At 48.2% G+C, this 22148-nt stretch overlaps 1 pseudogene; it reads right to left on the bottom strand.

Moving 5' to 3' along the window:
* LOC135892053 (bromodomain-containing protein 4-like) overlaps window positions 1-22148 on the bottom strand; it is a 146521-nt pseudogene that overhangs the window by 65828 nt on the left and 58545 nt on the right.

Here is a 22148-nt window from a genome sequence, read left to right as displayed (position 1 = left end):
CCAATCTCCTGCCTTTAGAGAAGAGATTAGGGCTGCCAGAGCCACCATCTGGAACTTTTTTGAGACGTGATACAAAAGTATACCTTGAGTAAAACCCCTTCCCCTGTGAGGTCTACTGCTCCTTGTCGCAGGGCTGGTACATCCAGTCACCCTTTGGGGGTGGGGGAGAGCTGCTTTACAGCCCTGTGGCTGAGTCTGTAGGACTGTCCTTGGTCTTGAGGCAGCACGGCCTAGCGGCCAGAGTCAATAGCTCGGCCCTTGCTGCCAGGGCAGCGCGGCCTAGCGGCCAGAGTCAATAGTACAGGTGAGCTGGGCCACACGCTGGGGTGAGTGGTGGCCAGGGTAGGGGGACCCGGGCCCTCCCTCTCCACTGGGTCCCAACCCAGGGCCCTGTTGGTGGTGGGGTTGCCCACCACCAGCTCACCGGGGATCCTACCGAAACACGCCGAGCTAGTCTGGTTCTACAACTGATTCCCTGCCAAGTTTCCCTGGGTCACTTCCTACTCAATTCTCTGCAGTTTGCCGTCTCTGGGTCCCCACGGTCTCTCCACTCTCTGTGGCATCCTGAGCCTGGGGGGTTGTCTTTGTCTGACTGGCCTCTGAATCCTGGAGTACAGGCGGTCCTCAGACAGGAGCCAGCAGTGCACTTCCTTCCTCGCCAGCGGTCAGCCCAGACTGAGCAGCTCTGCTTCCTTTTATACCCTGTCTCCCGCTGGAGCATGCCCAGCAGAGCTGAGGGAGCATGGCCGCCTCCTCAGCCCAAAGAAAAGGATTAACTGCTGCTGCACCAGGGCGGGGCTGGTACAACTAAACAAAGGAGGGAGTGTACTTCTTGGCTCAGTATAGTCTTGTTAGAGGAGTCCCTGAAGAGGATGTGGAAGGGAGGAAGGGACAAAGTGGATGGTGGAGTCCAATGTTATAACCTCCATGACACTTGTGTCTGCTGGAAATGGGAAAGGCAGTCTCCAAAAGTGTGGAGGTGGGCAAAAGGTCGCAGCTTGCAAACTAGAGGTGAGGGAGGAGTTGAGCCCTTGACCATCCTGTCAAAATAGCTATTTCAAAGATGACTGGGTACTTGCTGAAGGCGGGTGGGAAACTTTTCCCTCCGAAATCTCAGTCTCTTTCTAGCAGGTTCTGTGAAATCCAGAGAATTGTGTTGGGTATGATCTTTGGGCAGTTTGAGACCCACTAAATCTCCTCTTTTTTGTAGGAGTACATATACCAGAAACCTCACCATAGCCCTGGAGTTCTTCAGCGTGTGCAGGGACTCGTCTGTATTCCTGAGAAGAGCTTCTGATCAAACAGGAGGTCCTCAACTGAATTTTGTACCTCTCTCACGAACCCCAACAGCTGGAGCCACGACACCCTGTGCATGACAATTGCTGTGGAGATGGATCTAGTGGCAGTGTCTGCAGCATTCAAGAATGCTGGGAGAGGGGTTCTGGCTAATAACTGCCCTTAATGATAGCCTGAAAGTGCTCTCTATGCTCTTGTGGAAGATGTTCAATAAAGGTTGCAAACTTGCTGTAACTCTTGTGACATCATACTTAGCCATGTCTGCCTGATAATTTGTGATCCAAAATTGAAGGGTCGCGGATGAGTACGCCTTTCACCCAAAAAGGTCTATCCTTTTCTGGTCCTTGTCATAAGAGGCAGATCTGGAATAATGCTGTTTACCTGGCTCGTTTACGGCATCCAACACATGGGAATTAGTTGGAGGATGGCAAAACAAAAATCCTGAGTCTTGGGGTAACAATATTTTTTATCTGTCCATTTACAAGTTGCTCGTATAGTGCCATAAATTTTCCACACAGCCTTTGCTGGATCCATGAGCTCGTCATTATTGGGTAACGCAACCTGGGTAGGTGTCACTGGCTACAAAGGAGCTTGCATTGTGTGTCTTTAACCTCCTCAAGAGGTATCAAGGGGGTGTCCACCATCCTCTTCACAAGATCCTGTAATCAGCAAAAAAGCTCAACCATCGATAGTGATGGAAACATGACTACTTCATCCAGAGACAAAAATTAAACAGGGGTTTGAGGGGTAGCCTTGTTGTCCACCCTAGCCTCCTGTCCCTCAAAGGTCTTCTGGTGTTGGGGGTTTGGTGGAGGAGAATGTTTGAGACTAGTTTCCTGGTGCAGTGGAGCCAGAGGTCTAGAAAATTGCTGCGGATACGCTGCCCAAAGACCCTAGTGGTCCATACAGGAGAAGGGGTGGGACTGATCCCAGGACTGATCCCACTGTCTCTGACATGGACGAGAATCCTTATGGGTTCCTGTAAGTATGGGTTCCACAATCTCAGTTCAGGCCTCTACGTGCTAAAGTAATGCAAACAAACAAACGAAAACAACATGGAAGATTTCCTTGCATGGAATCAGACAGTTATGATCACCAGCCTATCAATACTTCTTGTCTTTGTGAACCTGCTCCAAGTAGAACAGTAGTCAAACTGACAGTGCTCAAAATGTTCTCCAGACAAAAAGCCTATAGACAAGTGAGGTACAACCAATTTTTTCTTCACTTAAAACAAAGGATTGAGCTCTGCTCAAAAAAACCAGAATCCAAATTAAGAAGTTTCCAGAAGTTGGTGAATAGGAAACCCTTGTAACCCACCATTCAGCAATAAATTAAACCCCCATAAAAATGCAAACAAAGCAGGAAACTATTTTAAAATCTTGCCCGGAAGGATGTCATTGATATATTTTGGTGCATATCAGAGGGAAGAACATTCTGAAGTTGCAGGCACTCAGTGGAAAAAGACCAGCCTTTCACTCCTCTGTTATACAATAGGACAGTCAGCAGGCTTAAAACTGCTCACTTCTAGTGCTATACTAGAAGGCTGGGCACAAAATGACCTTCAGATTCGCCCAAGACCTTGTCATGCAATCGTTGGATCCATCTATGCAGTATTGTACAGTGAAGACTGGGTAGAGATCTGATACAGATGATTTAACATGGATCCCTAACATCACTTCAAAGCCTGAAAGGAGGAGTTCCATGCATCTAACTTTTCACATCTTCATAATTTAGTCTCATTCTCCTAAGCAAAGTTAGAGGACACAATTAATGCGAAAATGCCCAGAATGCTGAGACTGGGAGGCCAGGATTTCAAATAAATTACTATATGAGGCAGGGAGGAAGGAGAACAGTGATCTCCATGTAGTAATAGCCTGCAGCCTGGTACAGCACCCATATACCGAAGCCCTGATGTTTAGAACTGTGAGCTGTAATTTAAATTCCCTTGTGCTAGCCAAGTGCTTCCTGCCACATATACCAGCATCATTGATGCTTGCAGGCTCTCTGTGGTGAATCCCTCAGTTCCTCCTTAAAACATATCTCTCTCCTTTTAACAATTTTAACAATGATTTTAAAAACTAACATGCTGTGTAAAATGCTAAGCAGATCACTCAGTAGTATGGAAATTCAGAGTGTGGCTTTGAGCATTGCTGTAGCTAGACAGTTATGATGCACTGAGCAGAAACTTGAGAGGTCACACACAGTGTGATGATGCAGTCAAAAGATCTAATGCTCCTTTGAGCTACAGTGCAGGATTCTTTATCCAAAGCCACACAGGAATAGAAGGACATATATATATAGCTTGAGTAAATGCAGCACACAGCAGCAAAAGTGATAGGAATTTAGATTCATGAGGAATATGAAACAAACATTAAAAAATGGCATATAGGAAAAATTCCCTGCATATAAGCCAACAATTTCTGCGGCATTTAACCTTTCATTTTAAAAAACAAAAGCAAGTTTTCACTCTTTAATGGCTGGGAAGAAAGCTTCCCAATGTGCAGACCTGCCTTCTTAAGTCTGCAGACAGGTCTAGTGTGTGGATGAAATCCTGGTCCCACTGAAATCAATAGGAATCTTGCCTCTGCCTTCAATAGGGCCAGGATTTCACCCTGTACTTCTTGCTGCTTAAGGCTTTCAAAAACAGAGCTGAGCAAAATTAAGACTGGTCAGTGTCAGTGCAGCTATTCAGAAATTGACTAGAATTTCAGTATCAGAGAAGCCAGTCTCACTCTGCTGTTGCTTGGGAAAAGCTGTGAAAACCAGCAGTGGAAGCTATATATAGGAGAAGAGGGTGCAAAAATGGAGGTTAAAGTAGCAAGGGGAAGGGGCTGAGTTTTAAAATTTATCTGAAATGTATTTGGTAGGCAGGATCCAGCAAAACACTGCTATTTATGCATGACACTGTACCATGAGGACCACATCTGCCACGTCACCACTGGCTGCCTTAACTAAGGAGTGCAATTCATTGGGTTCTCATCAGGTCATTCAAAAACATGAAGCTTAAATAATGTATTCAAGGAGAACTCCTTCACCAACAGAACCAGTGTGTGAACTGTGAAAGAAACAACGCTGTTATTTAGGACATCATTAGCAGAAACAATAGTTTCACTAGGTAGCTTTGGTTACAGCACAACACATATGCCTAGCCTGCACAAGACAGCTGCTACCAAATACCACTGTCTCTCTTAACCTGAAGAAGAGCTCTGTGAAAGCTTGTCTCCCTTACCAACAGAAGGTTGGTCCAATAAAAGACATTACCTCTCCCATATTGTCTCTAATATCCTGGGACCAACACAACTACAACAACTCTGCATACATGGATCAGAAGCAGCTTTTTAGGGCTGTGAAAGCTCAGGCTAATTATGTCTTTAAACAGTCCCACAATTGCAGCAAAGAAGCCACAAAATAGCCACCCATAGTGCCTTTGGAGTCGAAACATAAAAGAGCAACCAGCATTGAAAAAGTGGAACAGTGAAACCTAGTGTCTGAGAATATACAGCAGTACACATCCCTAGGACAATAGTAACTGTATAATTCCCCTGTCCTCAAAGTGCATAGCCTAAATTAGATCTGTTGGAATTTAAAACCCAATATCTGGGGTTGGAAAGCAGAAAGAACTGATTAAACTGCTCTAAAATGGAAAAAAGATGTGAAACTTCCAGCTGAATAGCCAAATCTTCATATGACCACCCGATGGCTCCTACCTCCTTGAATATTATCTACCAAAAGAGATTAGTCTCTCAAAGCATATCTTGGAGAGAAGTACTTTGGCTCACTTCAGGAGGAACTCCTCAGTTTTCCCTTGGGTAGCTTGCCTACATATTTTCGAAGATAGTTTGTAATCCAACCCTTACAAAATGCTTCAAGACCTGATGAATGGGCAAAGTGCTTTCAGGTTTCTTCTCCTCTTGGAAGGAAGGTGAAAACTTTACATGTTTCCGGTTCACATTTACATCAATAAGTGCCTGACAATTCTCCAATATAAGATCATCTCCAAGGGAGGGGAGATGCAGGAGCAAGATGATGAGTTAAGTTGCAGCCAAATATAATTCCCTTTAAAAAGCCATCCTGACAAGCTGTCAGTCTGGATGGATCTGGTCTTCACTGAAAAGGCTAGATTAAGCAGAACATCCAAGTATACCAATATAGTATGGTGTACGGGGCAATACAATGGAGTAGCTTTCATGATAGTTATAGGAGGCCTTCAATATTCTGTTCTAAGCCGAGCAATATCCACAAACTACATGCCAAAATGCCCAATGCAGAGTGTGCACGTGTGTTTTCAGCATAAAAAATGAGATGGCACAAGGGAGCACAGCACCGTGGGAACCTTGGGCTCTTATTCTGGATCTTCTTCCTGTTACGAGTGTGAAGTTATTGAAAGATAATTGACTGTTCCTACACAGGCTACTGGAACTAGGAGAGTCATTCCAGCTGCTCTGAATACGAATGTAAACAGACATTTTCATGGAATACTGAAGTTTCCATATTGAGTGAAACACTTCCCTTCTGTAAGCTACACTGCTATTTAAAAAAGCCCTACAGACTGCAGAAGTGAGTGGAGAGTTGCACATTTTAATGAAAGGCTCTGACGCAAAGGATTACTGAATTTTGATAAAGGATTACTGTGATGGCAACACAGAGTACTGAGTACGACAAAGTTAGTTATAAAGTTATTTGCTTCTGAGGCTTTACAAGATGGGAAGCAAAACAAGTTTTCACTTCAGTTAAAGGGTGGTAAACAAAGTACACAGTTACAGAGACCAAGGAGAGATTACTCACATTGTGCGGTAACTACAGTTCTTCAAGCTATTTCCCCACCACCACCACTCTTATGGATGCTCAACTTCAGATGCCTCCCAGGAGGTTTGTATCAGAGTTTCAGCAGCAGTGCCCATGTGTCTCACACAAGCACTCCTGATGGCCTCATGCCCTGTACTGAGATATAGAGCTGCATGGGCAAACTACCCCCAGTTCCTTTTCCACTGTGATTTCTGCGAGACAAAACTTTGAACCAGAGGGAAAGGAGGGTGGGTAGTGGGGCACCCATAGAGAGACATCTTGAAGAAGTGCAGTTACTGCACAAGGTGAGTAACCTCTCCTTCTTCGAGTAATGTCCCTATAGGTGCTCCATTTCAGGTGACTCCCGAGCAGTATCCCTGGAAGCAGGAGGGAGCTTTGGATTTGAGTCCAACACTGAAGTTATAACTGCAATGTTAAATACAGCATCTGATCTGGCAGCATGAATCAAAGCTTAGTGTTTGGAGACCAGGTTGCCACTGTTCAGATATCAGCCACTGGAATATCCTTCAGCAGTGCTATAGAAGCATGCTGAGATCATGTAGAATGGGCTAGGCACTTCAGAAGGAGGCTGAACCTTGAGAGTTTTGAGTGGAGATTGTGGATCCTCTGGATCTGTCTATAAACAAACTGTCTGGGAGACTTTCAAAATGGTTGGGTTCTGTCCAGATAGAAGGCTAATGCTCTTCTGACATCCAAAGTGAGGAGGGAAAAATCTTCAGTGGTCTGGTGTGGTTTTGGGAAGAAGACTGGAAGATGAATATCCAGGAATATTAATGGTTAATACAGAATTTAAAATATACCTTTGGTAGAAGGCTATGATGTGGTCATAATGAAACTTTCTCCCTGAAGAATACTGTAAAGGGAGGGTCTGGGATTATAGCCCCCTTTCCCCAACTGTTTTGGCAGAAGTGACAGCCACCAAGACAATAGTTTTCATGGCCAGGTGAAGATGGGAACAGGCAGCCACTGGCTCAAAGGGGACTATTAAGGACCAAGTTAAGTTTAGGGGTGAGCTCTATTCAGTGGAAAGGTTCAACCTCTTAATGAATTTTGCTGTCCTGGAGTGAGCAAGCACTGAGAATCCCTCAACACAGCAATGAAAGGTCATTTTGGCTGCCATATGAGCTTTACTGAACTCATGGAGAGTCCTGACTTTTTCAATTCCAACAGGTAGTCAAGGACAGCGAAGAGGGAAGAATGAACACGTGAAAACTGCTGCCCAGTACAACAGTGGTGAAATCTCTTACGTTTCTGAAGGCAAATGTTTCGTAAGGTATCTTTCTGCTGTTTAACATCACTGTTATACCTCTGCAGAATAGGAAGATGCTATCCCCAAGAACCATCAAGGAACCAAGCTCTGAGATGAAGAATTCCCAGGTTGGGTTGAAGAGTCCAACGGGAATCCTGAGACAGCAAGTGGGGAGATGCCAGACAACAAAGACGAATCAGCTAAGGGTACCACGCTTGACTTGGTCACTATGGGATAACTAAAATGGCCCTGGGTTTGTCTTGTCTGATCTTGTTCAACACTCTCAAGATCAAAGCTGTGGGAGGAGATGCATGGAGAAGGGGCCTTTTTTCCAAGGAATGAGGAAAGGAGTCCACCCTCCTCTTGAGCAGAATTTCTTGTACTTCCTGTTGGTGGTGGCAGTAAACAAGTCCACCTCTGGAAACTCCAGGGTCAGAAAAATGCAATTGCGGATCCATAAGTCCAGCTCCCAATTGTTATCTAGGGAGAAGTGACAGCTGAGATTGTCAGCCATCATGTTTTATATACCTGGAAGGTGAGACTGAAATAAGGACGTGATTGGTTATTACATCAGTTCTATAGCTTTATTGCTTCAGTACGGGGGGGGGGATCTTGCACCCCTTTCCTCCTGACAATTGACGTAGAACATGCAGGCTATGCTGTCTGTCAAGACTTTGATGGATTTGCCTTTGATTAATGGAATGAAATAGCTACAGGCATTTTTGACTGCCCTCAGCTCCAGGAGGTTGATGTGTAGAAGAGACACTTGGGCAGACAATTTGCCCTGAATGGTGAGCGTCCCCAAGTGTGCCCCTGTACCCCACCATGGCTGCATCTAATGTTACGGTGATATGAGGCTGGATGAAAGGAACACCTGCACAAACATTGGATGGGTCCTTCCACCAACTGAGTAAGTCCAGTGAGGGAAAGACACTAGATTGTGCTTCTTCAGGCTATAAATTATCCTGAGCCATCCCTGGACACAGCAAAGATGTAACCTGGCATGTTATATTACAAAGGTACAAGCTGCATGCGTTCTGGTAGTTGGAAGCAACGGTCTTCCCAGTGGTCACCATGAGAAAGGCATGAGGCTCTTGAAAACCGTTAATTGGTGGCCCAAAGATTCTAATATAGCCACTGAGGAAAGCCATTAAGCAGAGAAGATGGCATCCAATGCTGCTCAGACCAATGAGAAGGGACATAGATTTGTCTTGCCCCTAGATCCTCTCTTTCCATAAAGGTGTCAGGGAAGATGTCCCTATGCTGACAGGTCCTTGCACAAAGATTTGGGAATCTGAAGAGAGGTCCTCATTATTGTCTACAGGATGAGCTCTGCCTAGCTCAGAAAGTACTGGAGAAGCAGGTGGCACCAGGGAAAGATCTAATCCTGGTGACCCGGTTGATATCAGTATCAACAGGTACTCCCCATTGAGAGGGGAGACTTCGGCTCTTCTGAGACAAACAAGTCTCTTGAATACCTAAATTCTTGTGGTATCAGGTGGATTTGTGCTGAGAATGAGGGATGTTCCACAATCTGTACCAGGTTGAGACCTGCTTTGATGGGTCCTGTCTAGCAGAAGTCACTGGTACCAAAGATGACGACTCCTTTGGACGCACCAAGGGACCATGGATCACTTGTCTAGAAACCAAAGGCAGCACAGGATGGCCTGTCGGTACAGTGCTTCTGGAAGCAGAGAATTTCTTGTCTCTCCTAATGCGTTCATGCTTAGGTGGTACTGAGTATAGCTTTGATACCAATGTATGGTTGTTACTGTGGCTCTTTGAAGGGCTCTGAGTCTTAGAAGACTTCCCAGTATTACAGGAGCCTGGAGCCTCAGCAGTATCCAGTCCGGGACCTGAGGTCTCTGACACAGTCAATTTCTGAAGACACTGGGGCTTTTTTGAAATAGGCTCTTCATGAGGAGAACTAGAAAAAACGGTTACTTACCTTCTGTAACTGTTGTTCTTCGAGATGTGTTGTTCACGTCCATTACACATTAGGTGTGCGCACGCCGCGTGCACGAACGTTGGAAACTTTTTCCCTCAGCGGCTCCCGTCGGGCCCGCAGGGTCTCCCTTCCCGCCAGAGCGGCGCCCCGCCCTAGCGTATATATATCCCTGCCGGCCCGACCCTCCCTCAGTTCCTTCTTGCCGGTGACTCCGACAGAGGGGAAGGAGGGTGGGAAGTGTAATGGACGTGAACAACACATCTCGAAGAACAACAGTTACAGAAGGTAAGTAACCGTTTTTTCTTCTTCGAGTGCTTGTTCACGTCCATTACACATTAGGTGACTCGCAAGCTTACCATTGGAGGAGGGTAGGAGTCAAGGAATAACAGATTGAAGCACAGCTCTGCCGACCACCGCGTCCTCTCTGGTCTGATGATGGATCGCGTAGTGGGCTGTGAAGGTATGCACCGACGACCAGGTGGCTGCCCTGCAGATCTCCTGGAGCGGGACCTGTGCCAAGAAGGCCGCCGAGGACGCTTGGGCCCTAGTAGAGTGAGCCCTGATCTGTGGGGCTGGTATGTTGGCAAGCTCGTAGCACGTACGTATGCAAAGCACGATCCATGCCGACAAGCGTTGCGTCCAAATTGGCTGGCCCCTCATCCGTTCCGCAACGGCAACAAACAGCTGAGTCGATTTGCGGAAAGGCCTGGTGCGGTCCAGAGAAAAAGCCAAGGCCCGACGAACATCCAGGGTATGCAGGCTGCGATGGCTTGGGTCCGTATGGGGCTTGGGGAAGAACACCGGTAAACCAATGTCCTGCCCCATGTGAAAATGCGTGACCACTTTCGGGAGGAATTTAGGGTGTGGCCTTAGCTGCACCTTATCCTTATAAAAGACTGTATAAGGAGGCTCCGAGGTGAGGGCCCTCAACTCCGACACCCTCCTAGCCGATGTGATGGCCACGAGAAACGCTACCTTCCATGAAAGGTGCAGGAGGGAGCAAGAGGCTAGGGGTTCAAAGGGTGGCCCCATGAGCTTAGTGAGGACCAGATTGAGGTTCCACGGAGGTATTGGTGGGCGTGAGTAGGGGAACATCCTCTCCAGCCCCTTGAGGAATCGGACTACAGTGGGATTGGAGAACACCGAAATCCCCGATTCCCCAGGGTGGAACGCCGATATGGCGGCCAGATGCACCCTAATTGAAGCGGGGGCGAGGCCTTGATGCTTGAGGTGCAGCAAGTAGTCCAGAATCAGTGGTATCGAGGCCTGCAAGGGCTGGATGTGGTGAGGCCCACACCAGAGGGAGAAGCGTTTCCACTTGGCAAGGTAGGTCGCCCTTGTGGAAGGCTTCCTACTACCAAGGAGGATTTGCTGGACCTCCTGAGAGAACCTGTGCTACATATCATTTAGCCAGAGAGAAACCATGCCATGAGATGCAGCGATGGCAGGTTCGGGTGGCGTAGATGACCTCGGTCTTGCGTGATGAGGTCGGGGTAAAGGGGGAGGGTTATCGGAGGGGTCACGGACAGTTCCAACAGAGGCGTGAACCAGTGTTGACGTGGCCACGCTGGAGCAATAAGGATGACCGACGCCCTGTCCCTGCGGGTCTTGAGGAGGACCCTGTGAATGAGCGGGAATGGGGGGAAGGCATACCTCAGGCTCCCGCCCCACGGGATTGCAAAGGCATCCGCCATTGAGCCCGGACTGCGGTTCTGGAATGAACAAAACTGAGGGCACTGGCTGTTGTCCTTGGTGGCAAACAGATCCACCTGGGGAAACCCCCACCTCAGGAAGATTGAACGCAGGACGTCCTGTCTCAACATCCATTCGTGCATGAGATAGGACCGGCTGAGACGGTCCGCCAACCCGTTTTGGACCCCGGGGAGATATGCAGCCCGAAGGTGTACTGAATGGGCTATGCAGAAGTCCCAGAGGAGGAGTGCCTCGCGACAGAGGGGAGAGGACCGGGACCCGCCCTGCTTGTTTATATAGAACATGGCGGTAGTGTTGTCCGTCAGAACTGACACGCTGTGTCCTCTTATGGTGGCGTGAAAGGTCTGGCAGGCGAGGCGAACCGCCCTTAGCTCCTTCAGGTTGATGTGAAGCAACTGCTCTTCCCTGGACCACAAGCCCTGAGTGCGCAGGTCCCCTAGGTGCGCCCCCCAACCCAGGTCCGACGCGTCTGTAACTAACGTCAGAACGGGTTGTGGGGCGGCGAACGGGACCCCCGCGCAAACCTGCTGTTGATTGAGCCACCAACAGAGGGCGCTCGATACCTGAGCTGGGATCGTGACGACCATGTCTAATGGGTCTCTGTTGGGGCGATATACCTGGGCCAGCCACAGCTGCAGCGGCCGGAGTCTGAGGCAGGCGTGTCCGACTACGTGTGTGCAGGCCGTCATGTGCCCCAAGAGTTGTAAGCAACATCTGGCCGTGGTCGTGGGGAATTGTTGGATAGAGGTCACGGCCTTCTGGATAGCCAGGAACCACGGTACGGGAAGACTCGCCCGTGCCGCCACCGAGTCCAGGACTGCCCCTATGAAGTCCAGCCTCTGTGTGGGGACTAGCGATGACTTGGGTACATTGACTAGCAGACCGAGTTCGTGGAATACTTGTAGCGCCAGTGACACATGGGCGCGAACCTCTGCCTCCGACCGGCCCGCCAGGAGCCAATCGTCCAAGTACGGGTAGACGCGCATCCGTCTTTTTCGAAGGAAGGCTGCTACCACAGACATGCATTTCGTGAAGACACATGGGGCTGTTGCCAGGCCGAAGGGCAAGACCGTAAATTGGAAATGGCGCTGCTGGATAGTGAAGCGCAGGAATCGCCGGTGGGCCGGGCGAATGGCGATGTGAAAGTAGGCGTCTTTCATATCGAGGGCAGCATACCAATCCCCCGGATCCAGGGAAGGAATGATGGTACCAAGGGAGACCATACGGAAACGTGGTTTTTGCAAGTATTTGTTTAGCTTGCGAAGGTCCAGGATAGAACGGAGGCCCCCTTTCGCTTTGGGAATGAGGAAGTATCTGGAATAGAACCCTTTTCCTCTGAGGTCCGGAGGAACCTCTTCCACCGCTCCCACAGTGAGGAGGGTCTGTACCTCCTGCATGAGGAGTTGCTCGTGAGAGGGGTCCCTGAAGAGGGACGGGGGTGGTGGGTGGGAGGGAGGGGGCGAGGAGAACTGAAGGGCGTAACCTGTCTCCACCGTGCGCAGGACCCAGCGGTCCGATGTTATATGAGACCAAGCACGGAAAAAATGGGACAGGCGGTCCCTGAAACACAGGGGGGGATCCGGAAACGAGATGGGTACGCTGTCCTCGATCGCAGCTTCAAAATCCTTGTTTGTTTCCCGGCTGCGGCTTGTTTTGGCCCTGGTTTTGGCCTTGGTTAGGCGTATTGTTGCGCCTACGCCTATTGTCCCTGCCCCGTCTACGGTATGGTTCCTGCCGAGGGCGAGGATGGTACTGCCTCCGTGGAGGTTGGGGCTTGAACGGCTTCCTCTGCGTCACAGGGGTGTGCATCCCCAAGGACTTGAGGGTAGCCCGAGAGTCCTTGAGGCCATGGAGTCTGGCATCCGTTTGCTCCGAAAACAACCTTGAACCCTCAAACGGAAGGTCTTGGAGGGTGTTTTGCACCTCAGGGGGAAGGCCAGAAGCCTGCAGCCATGCTGAGCGTCTCATTACCACGCCTGACGCGATAGTCCTAGCGGCCGCGTCAGCAGAGTCAAGTGAGGCCTGTAAGGAGGTTTTGGCTACCGCCTTTCCCTCGTCTACTATGGCAGCAAACTCGGGTTGCGAGCCCTTAGGCAAGGCGTCCTTGAACTTAGACACTGATGCCCAGGAGTTAAAATTGTGCCTATTGAGGATCGCTTGCTGGTTCGCGATCCGCAGCTGGAGGCCTCCGGACGAGTAGACCTTTCTGCCGAACAAGTCCAACCGTTTCGCTTCCTTGGCCTTGGGGGCTGGGGCCTGCTGGCCATGCCGTTCCCTTTCGTTGACCGCAGAAACCAGCGAACATGGGGTCGGATGGGAGAACAGGAAGTCAAACCCTTTGGATGGGGCGAAGTACTTTCTCTCTACGCCCTTTGCAGTCGGCGCAGAGGAGGCTGGCGTCTGCCATACAGTCTTATAATTTGACTGTACCGTCTTTATAAGTGGAAGCGCGATCCTGGAGGGACCCTCCGGGCTGAGAATGTCCACCATCGGGTCCTCCTGCTCAACCGTCTCCTCTGCCTGCAACCCCAAATTGAGGGCTACCCGGCAGAGCAGGTCCTGGCGTGCCCGATGGTCAATCGGGGGAGGGCCGGACACTGTTGTGCCCGCCACGGCTTCGTCCGGTGAGGAGGAGGAGGTCATGGCCTTCTGTGTGTCCTCGTCCTCCTGCAACTCCTCATCGGCGGGATGGCCCTCTGGGGTACGTCCCCTGCTCTGGGTCTGGGACGGTGCCGGGCTCGGTGCCGAGTCAGCCCTCTCTCTGTCTGGCGGCCTGGAGACCGTGGCCTCCGCACGGGAGGTAGGGCGTCACCGTGGGGAGCGGGACCGGTGTCCTGAGGGGCCCGATCTCGAGGTTCTGGATGGAGGGCCTTGCTGGTGGTAGGCCCACGGGGTCCAGAATGGCCACTGTCCAGGATGGCTCCAATGTGGTTGCCAAGAGGCTTCGTGCTCTCTAGCGGCGTGCGCTCTGCGGCCATATCTGCTCGAGAGGCCCGAGTCCTCTTCTGACGCTAGGGACGGCGATCTAGAGGGCCACGGCGGTGCCGTGGAGCAGTGCCGGTCTGGAGTCGGAGAGCGGTGCCTTCGAGAACGGGACCGTGAGTAGCGCCGTGCAGACCTGGACCTGGACCGGTACCGTTGACCCCGGGACCGGGAACGGCTGCGGGAGGACGGACTCGGGAATCTTGCGACCGAAGCGTCCCGGTGACTGCTCGAGCCGGGCTGCTGGGACGGTGCCTCGCTCGCGTCGGGGCCTGACTGTTGTGCGGCCCGCTGCGCGGCGGGAAGCCGGGAGTCCACCGAGGCGGAGCTCGACCGGGACCGGCGCCGTGTCCGGTGCCGAGATGGCGACCGTGATGGGCGCATCATCGCCGGCTTGCCCTTGGACGGCAGTCGCGGCGGAATGTCTTTAGCGCGGAGGGTGCTTTCAGCGGACAATTCAATGAGGTCCTTTGCTGCCTCAAATGTGTCCGGGGTGGAGGGCTGTTCCAACAGTTCCTCCAGCCCTTCCTCCTCACTCGACGCGCTTATCCCGGGGCTCGACGGGCCTTTCGGCGCCGGAGCCACTGGCACCGGGATCTGTGTCGGGGCCGTAACGGCCTTGGCAGCACTTGCGGTCTTCGCTGGTGCTACCTTCTTGTGCGGGGAACGTCCCCGGGCCTTGGGCTGGCCCTTCGACTTGGCCGGCGAAGAAGAACGGTGCCGGGTGTGTTCTCGCCGAGGCAGCACCGTAGGCTTAGGCTGCCCCGCCGGCGTCGGGTCGCGAACCGATGCCGGGGCACTCCGCACCGAGGTCGACGGTGCCGCGGAAGAGGAGGGCTGTAACGCAGCCTCCATGAGGAGCTGTTTAAGAAGAAAGTCTCTCTCTTTCTTAGTCCTGGGTTTGAAAGCCTTACAGATTTTACAGCGCTCCTTTTGGTGTGCTTCCCCCAGGCAACGGAGACACGAATCGTGTGGGTCGCTCAATGGCATAGGCCTGCGGCACGTGGCACAAGCCTTGAAGCCTTGGGCGTGCGGCATGCCCCGCCGCCCAGGGCCGGTGCCGGTGTTGGCCAAACACTTATCACAAAGAAGTTTTAGGTCTTTGTGAGGAACTGATAACTACTACTACTTAACACTTAATACCTAACTACAACGAACTGATAACTATCACTAATTGCTAGCTAAGGGACACTCTCTCTGATGAGAGATAGAGTTGTTCCAACGTCGCCACGGGCGGTAAGAAGGAACTGAGGGAGGGTCGGGCCGGCAGGGATATATATACGCTAGGGCGGGGCGCCGCTCTGGCAGGAAGGGAGACCCTGCGGGCCCGACGGGAGCTGCTGAGGGAAAAAGTTTCCGACGTTCGTGCACGCGGCGCGCGCACACCTAATGTGTAATGGACGTGAACAAGCACTCGAAGAAGAACTCCTCTTTTTAAGTGCTTATTTGGTACCCTCCAACATCTTTCCCTGAAAAGGTGGGGGGAAATCTGGTGCAGAAGCTGATGAGGCACTACGCTCAAAGGCTGATGTACAGGGGAGTATCGTGGCCTGGATCCGAAGATGGGAGTGCTCCATCGTAGAGGAGCTTGAATTTAATCTCCTGTTTTTTTCTAGCTTTGATCTTAAAGTTAAATAGGTATTGTGCTTTTGAGGGATATGACTGTACCCCAAACAGTAATTGTACTGGCAATGTCCAGCACTCAGTGGGACAGATTCCTGAGACATGAGACTGTACTTGAATCCCAGAGATCCTGGCATACACTGGCGACAAGGCAAAAAAACCCATAGGGAACCCCTCAGGCGGGGAGAAGGAGAAGCACTGAAAAAAGCTCGCCTCAAATGAAGCAAAGAAATTATAAAATACAACTTGTAGAAGTGAATAATTACATGAAATTAAAAATTAGATGATCCTAAAGCAAGCTTAGGGCAACGCTAGAAGCAGGCATGCTAGACACTCTCTCAGGCTGAGGGAGGTTTGCCACACAGCTCTACTCATAGTTGGGACAGGGAACGAGGATGTCTGGAGTTCATGCATGGGTTTAACAGGCACTGCTACTGAAAACCTCCAATCAAAGATGCAAGGGATGCATGCACACCTGAAGTGGAGTGCCTATAGGGACACTACTCGAAGAAGAAAAAAAAGTTACCAGTTCAGTCTGTTCAAGCTGGTATAGCAACTACAGTTCATGCTAACACTGCAATGTGGAAGATTTGTTTTTGAAAATTTAGTGTACCATTCTGGTACATTTCTGTACTTCAATTTATTTTACTTTTAAGTTTAGGGTATAGGTTATGCTAGACCACTATGAAAAAGTTTCAGGTACGAGTTCAAAACAGAAAAGCACTCTAACAAAGCAGTTTCTTTACCTGCAGTTTCCGTGCCATAGCTACCACCTCATGATCAGCAGGGTTGTATTTGTAACAATTGGAAAACATCAATCGGACATCTGCTGCAAATTCCTGAGCATCTCTGTATTCCCGGTTCTCCAGTTTAGACTAGAAGGGGAAACAAAACTCCACTATCAACAGAGCAAGCAAAACAAGTTACTGAATGGACAAGAAATATCTTGGATCTATGGCATCCACAGAGTTCTGGGCTTCCACCTAATCTCCATCTATATCTAACCTTTGCCAAATGGAGCATTGCTTTGGAAACTTGCCAGAAACCTGAGATCTGCATTGGATTTACATAAAATGGAGCAGATTACAGCCATCCTGAACTATAACATGGAGGTGCATCCAAAAGACGACTACAGAAATAGCATACAATGCAGCTAAACTGCTGAGACCAAAATGGAACATTGTATGCTGGAGCTGGTATTCCTTCATAGAACATCCCTCCATAATAACGGGCAGCTGCAAGCTACATGGGAGAACACGACTGCCCACATGTGGCAGACACTTTCACTGACTACCAATTCAAAGGACAGTACGAAGGAACTAATCCACTAGATTACTGGTCCCCACGCCCATGAACATCATTACCAATCACAGTGCAGGGTTTTGTTTGAACAACAATGCGCTAAAACTTCACACTCACACCTGAAATTATTTTTTAAACAAACAAGTTTTTAATCTTTGTATCACTTTCTTATAAGAGAAATCCCAAACTGTCAGTAGCAGTTAAAGACATCCCGCAAATCGGGTCAGTCCAGCATAGCAGTGACAGTTTGAGGAATTAGAAATTGGGACCACAGGATAATCCCTCCTTCAGGTCAGCAGGAGCTTGGAAGCATTCAAGAAGGCAACATGCTTGGCATTTTTCTGTCAGACACAGGGAACCACATCCAACTGGCTGTGGCAATGTAGGATTTTTGAGAGTAGTGTGGGAACAAATCCCCCAAGAAATCTAAGGATGAATCTTATCCCCGCCCCTGGGGAAGAGAGAGAGCTTGATTAAAGAAACAAAGCAATTGAACTGTGCAGGCTTAGTCACTCCAGAGTGAGACTGTCGGGCATTACAAAAACACAAGCCTTAAAATAAACTCCCTACACAGCAACCTCATTTTATTATGAAGTGAATGTAGTGGTGTGAAGCCCTGATGTGTGCAGATCTCAATTTATCGACAGTTGTCCACACCATCTCATTATATACCTCAATTTTTGTCTGAAGGAGCCAGAGGTGAGGATAGTTCTGTCTCCATGGCTCATTCAATCCTTTGCCTCTCTGCTGTGCCTGCCAACAACAAGGCCAAAAGTGATGGTGTTTTTTTGAGAGGTGGACACCTGACCATCAGCAACTGGAACAAGACCCACCAATGCATTTCATATAAACATAAAACAGTTGTCATGGGCAATGATTTTTGCTCACAACCAACTTGAACTAAATTTCAACCAGTGACCTGGAATAAAGAACTTTGTTATCCCATTACCAATGCTTCAGCCATCCAGATCCTCTCTGTACTTGTGGTTTTTCAGAATTTCCTAGCTGTTTTTTGTTGGGTTTTTTTGGTTAGATTTGGAGAATACTACAGAATGTGCAAAGTTATTATGCATATTCAGAAAAAGGGGCGATGGTACCAGCTCAATCTTCAGCACAGTTTTTAATTATTCAATTGAAGAAAAAAACTATACTCCTTCATTCACTTCATTCTGGCAAAGTTCCTAGAGTAATCTCAATATGGGGTGGGGGAGAGAGAAATTTGTCTCTTTCTTCTGCTTAAAGTATTTTAAAAAAGAAACCTGGGTTGTGTGAATATTAGGGCTCAGAGTTAAATTGATACAACCAAAGAATTCTGCAGTTTAAAGCTATGTCCATGATGAGGTTATAAAATGACAGTGCTCCAAACAATGAATTGACATTTTCAGCAGAGATATGGACTGCTTTGCAATTACTTCTCTTGGATAAGTAACTCCCAAATACTCTATGAGAGGGAGCTAGCTGTGTCCTCACAGCAGAAGGCTTCGATTTAGATGCTCTGGAAACATAGTGCTTTATATTAAGCAGAACATTTCCTTTAAAGGTGAATAGCCAATGTGGTGGTGGTTTTTCTTTTTTTTTGTTTTTTAAAGAAAATTCCCCTACTACAGCAATCTGTACTGATTGATTGAGCCCATTATCTTGGCTAAGGGTATTCAGTGTAGGCTGGCCATAGTAGAGGACAGTTACTTTTAAAAAATGCACAGGCAATTTTTTTTTTTTTTAAGACCCATTCTGGAAAGGACTGTCTTCTTTTCAGGACCTGTCACTTAAAGAGTAGCACACTATGGACAGATGAGAGACTCCACCTACCAGAATTCTCAGGCTACACAGAATGAATGGTTAATTGATTTCAGACAGAGTCCCAGAGAAGAATCCTTTCTTTTGCAACACACACATTTTTGGTGGATATCTACAACACACCATGTTAAGCATGCAGCTGCACACGTACGCCCATATACATGAGTTGGCATGTCAAACAGACTGCATTTCCCCAGGGAAGTTATTCCTCCTGCACAGTCAATTTTTTTTTATTTTTGGCTATGTGAAACTGAGCTTACTTTGATTGTGCTCAGATCCATGGGATGTTTAATGATATCACAATAATCATGCAGTCCCAGTGCTTCCACGTCCACAGGTTTGTAGAAGGGCCATGCGTAGGCAGCATGCTTCTTGGCAAACATCTCTTTGATGATGCCACTGCAATACTTTAACTGCTCAGACACTTTGTTACTGTTACTCTTTTCTACCACATGCTGCTGAGAGTCCGGAACATCCTTCTTTGGAGGTTTCACTGGCCGGCTGCTTTCCCTTCGGGGGCCCATCTTGGCAGACTTGGGTTCAGTGGGCAGCGAGGAGGATTCGTGGATTGCATCTATTGTTGTTGGCGTTGTGGTGTCTGCTTTCCTCTTCACTCCTTTTTTTGTCTGTAAAACAACAAATACAACAGCATTATAATATTTTATTTAGTCTTGTGCTCTTTTGTTACTATTGTATTCACAGGATCCACCTCTGGTTGTATATTAAAGTCTAACCACTAAGTACTCAGGTGAGATAGGACTAAAAAGTTAAAAAGCTTTCTATAAATATGCATGCTGGAAGCAGTTTGTACTGAGCCCTCTAGAAAATGTGTAACTACAAATTATCTTTATTATATTAGCAAAGGTCAAGAGGATGGTTAAATGAGTACACCTCTACCCCGAAATAACGCTGTCCTCGGGAGCCAAAAAAAATCTTACTGCGTTATAGGTGAAACCGCGTTATATCGAACTTGCTTTGATCCGCCGGAGCACGCAGCCCCGCCCCCCAGTAGCGCTGCTTTACCGCGTTATATCCGAATTCGTGTTATATCGGGGTAGAGGAGTATTCAAAATCTTTTACTTAAGAACCATGTTAGGGTCAAGTAAACCTCTTAGGATTCATTTCTACAGCTTGTGCGGTGTTTACAGAAGCCCAGATCTTGGATTATTTTGGCTGAGTTGCTTGATGGGATTTTCAGAAGTACCTAAGGCAATCAGGTGACCAACTCCCACTGAAGGGTCATATAACTTGGGTACCTAACTCTGTCAAGAACTTCTGTGGCTGTCAGGTGCCATGTCTCAGGAGAAAGGAAGTGGCAATCTTACTGATGCAATGATATAAAAGGCATTGCTCAAAATAAGAAATATTAGTTAGCAGGATCTGATCTGCTGAAGATGTATGCCAAAATTTTCAAAAGCAACTAGTGACTCAACTTGAGACATAATAAAGGAGCCCAATTTTATTGGGTGGGAACTCAGCTCTTTTTGAATAGTAAATTTAAAGAATGTTATGTTGCACATCCAAAAATTGAGGCACCCAAAATTACTAGTCACTTTTGGATAGCTTAGCCACAGTGACACAGCTTTTCAAGCCAGATGGCTTTCTTTTCCTTGAAAAGCCTAAAAAAAACCACTATTAACCCCAGTACACAAGGCTGCTGGCTAAATGTTTAGTGGAAATTGTGATGGGCAAATACTGTTCTACTCAATGACTTTGCTACAGTCAACAATCTATGGAAAACAGATTCTACTTTTAATGGATAAGGACAAGTGAGGCAGGGTCTTAGTGGTTAGAGAAGAGGACTGAGAATCAGAACTCCTGGACCCTAATCATCAATCTATGGTTCTGCCCTTGACCTGCTGTATGACCTTGGACAAGTAACTCAGGTGGGATTTTCGAAGACAAATGAGGAGTTAGGAGCCTAACTCTCCTAAGTGCTCTTGAAAATCCCACCCTTCACTTCTATGTGTCTCAGTCCCATCCCTCCAATCAGTAAAAATCTGTAAAGCAATTTTAAACCCTAAGATGAAAGGGACTTCACAGTGAATGTTTTAAAATAGTCATCCAATAAAAATCTTCTCTCTTCTAGAGAGAAAATTGAACACAAAGAATCCTGACTCATTAACTCCACAGAGTCCCTGTTTACTCACCTTCACAGGCTATGCAGCTGTTGGGATAACAGGTGGGTGTGCCTGAATGGGCTGGGGAGTGGGGGTTGGGGGAACAGAAGGTGGGGGAGGAGGGGGAGGAGGTGCAGGTGGTTGAGGAGGCACCACTGTCATTACTGGCAGCTGGACAATAAGGTCAGGGGTCACAGAAGGAAAGGAATGAGTTGTTTGCACAGACTGAAGATTCTGTTGTGGGGCCTGCGTCTGAGCTGGGGATGATGCTTGAGTTACGTTTTGTACCGTAGATGCTCCTGGCTTGGGTGTAACTGTCAAAAAATGAAGGAATAAAGAAGGGCCACACTTAATGCTTCAAACGTACTCATTTTGATCAGGCAACAAATGCACATTTCATAATGGTCATTATTATTTTTTAAATAGTGGTGCTTGGGTAACAATACTTTAGCGCATCCTTCCCCGAGTAATCAAATTCAGGACAGATACTAATCAAATTTTTCATGGTCCATTTTAAGTAGAATCAGGTCCAAAGACACACTGCCCTCAGAGGGGTCCCTATCAGAGCCAGGTGAGAGTCTATTCTCCTTCCCCTGCCTGCTTATCTTTTTCTGGCCATTCACCTGGCTACAGTTCACAGTTACCAGGCTTGTGGTACCGCACTGGGCAGAACTTCCTTCAGAAGCAGTCAATACCCATCAATGAACAACAGCTGTTGCTATTCAGTGGCAATAAGCAGCCACGTCAACACATCTGCAACAGTCTCAGAGAAAGATCATCCATCTCCCGGCTAGCAGGAACTCCCAGGAGGCAACTTTTAACGTGAAATGCAACAAGAACCTCAGATACCTGTGCAAAAGCCAGATACCTGTGAACACAGGGTTTCCACATTAAAGGATGGGAAAGGCATTTTGAAAGTCATGCCCCTAAGTAATTGAGGAATTCCACCATACTTGGTGGCACCTTAAAGACTAACAGATTTATCTGGGCATAAGATTTCGTGGGTAAAAAACCCACTTCTTTTTGCACTTCTTCTGGGTTTCTTACCCACGAAAGCTTATGCCCAAATAAATCTGTTAGTCTTTAAGGTGTCACTGGACTCCTTGTTGTTTTTGTGGATACAGACTAACACAGTTACCCCTCTGATACTTGGTACCATACCTGGTGTTAACCAGAAGCACTGCCTCCTTTTGATAGTGTTTGCAGGGTGACGTTTGCCAGCACAGTCGTCTCATGCTAGGAGGCAGTACTTCTGAGAAAGACACCCACCCATTGCAGGCCAGCAGGCATTACAAGAGTACCCTCCTAGCAG

Source organism: Emys orbicularis, chromosome 19 (genome assembly GCF_028017835.1).
Source record: "Emys orbicularis isolate rEmyOrb1 chromosome 19, rEmyOrb1.hap1, whole genome shotgun sequence".
Taxonomy (NCBI): domain Eukaryota; kingdom Metazoa; phylum Chordata; order Testudines; family Emydidae; genus Emys; species Emys orbicularis.
This window is presented reverse-complemented; position numbering and strand designations above follow the sequence as displayed.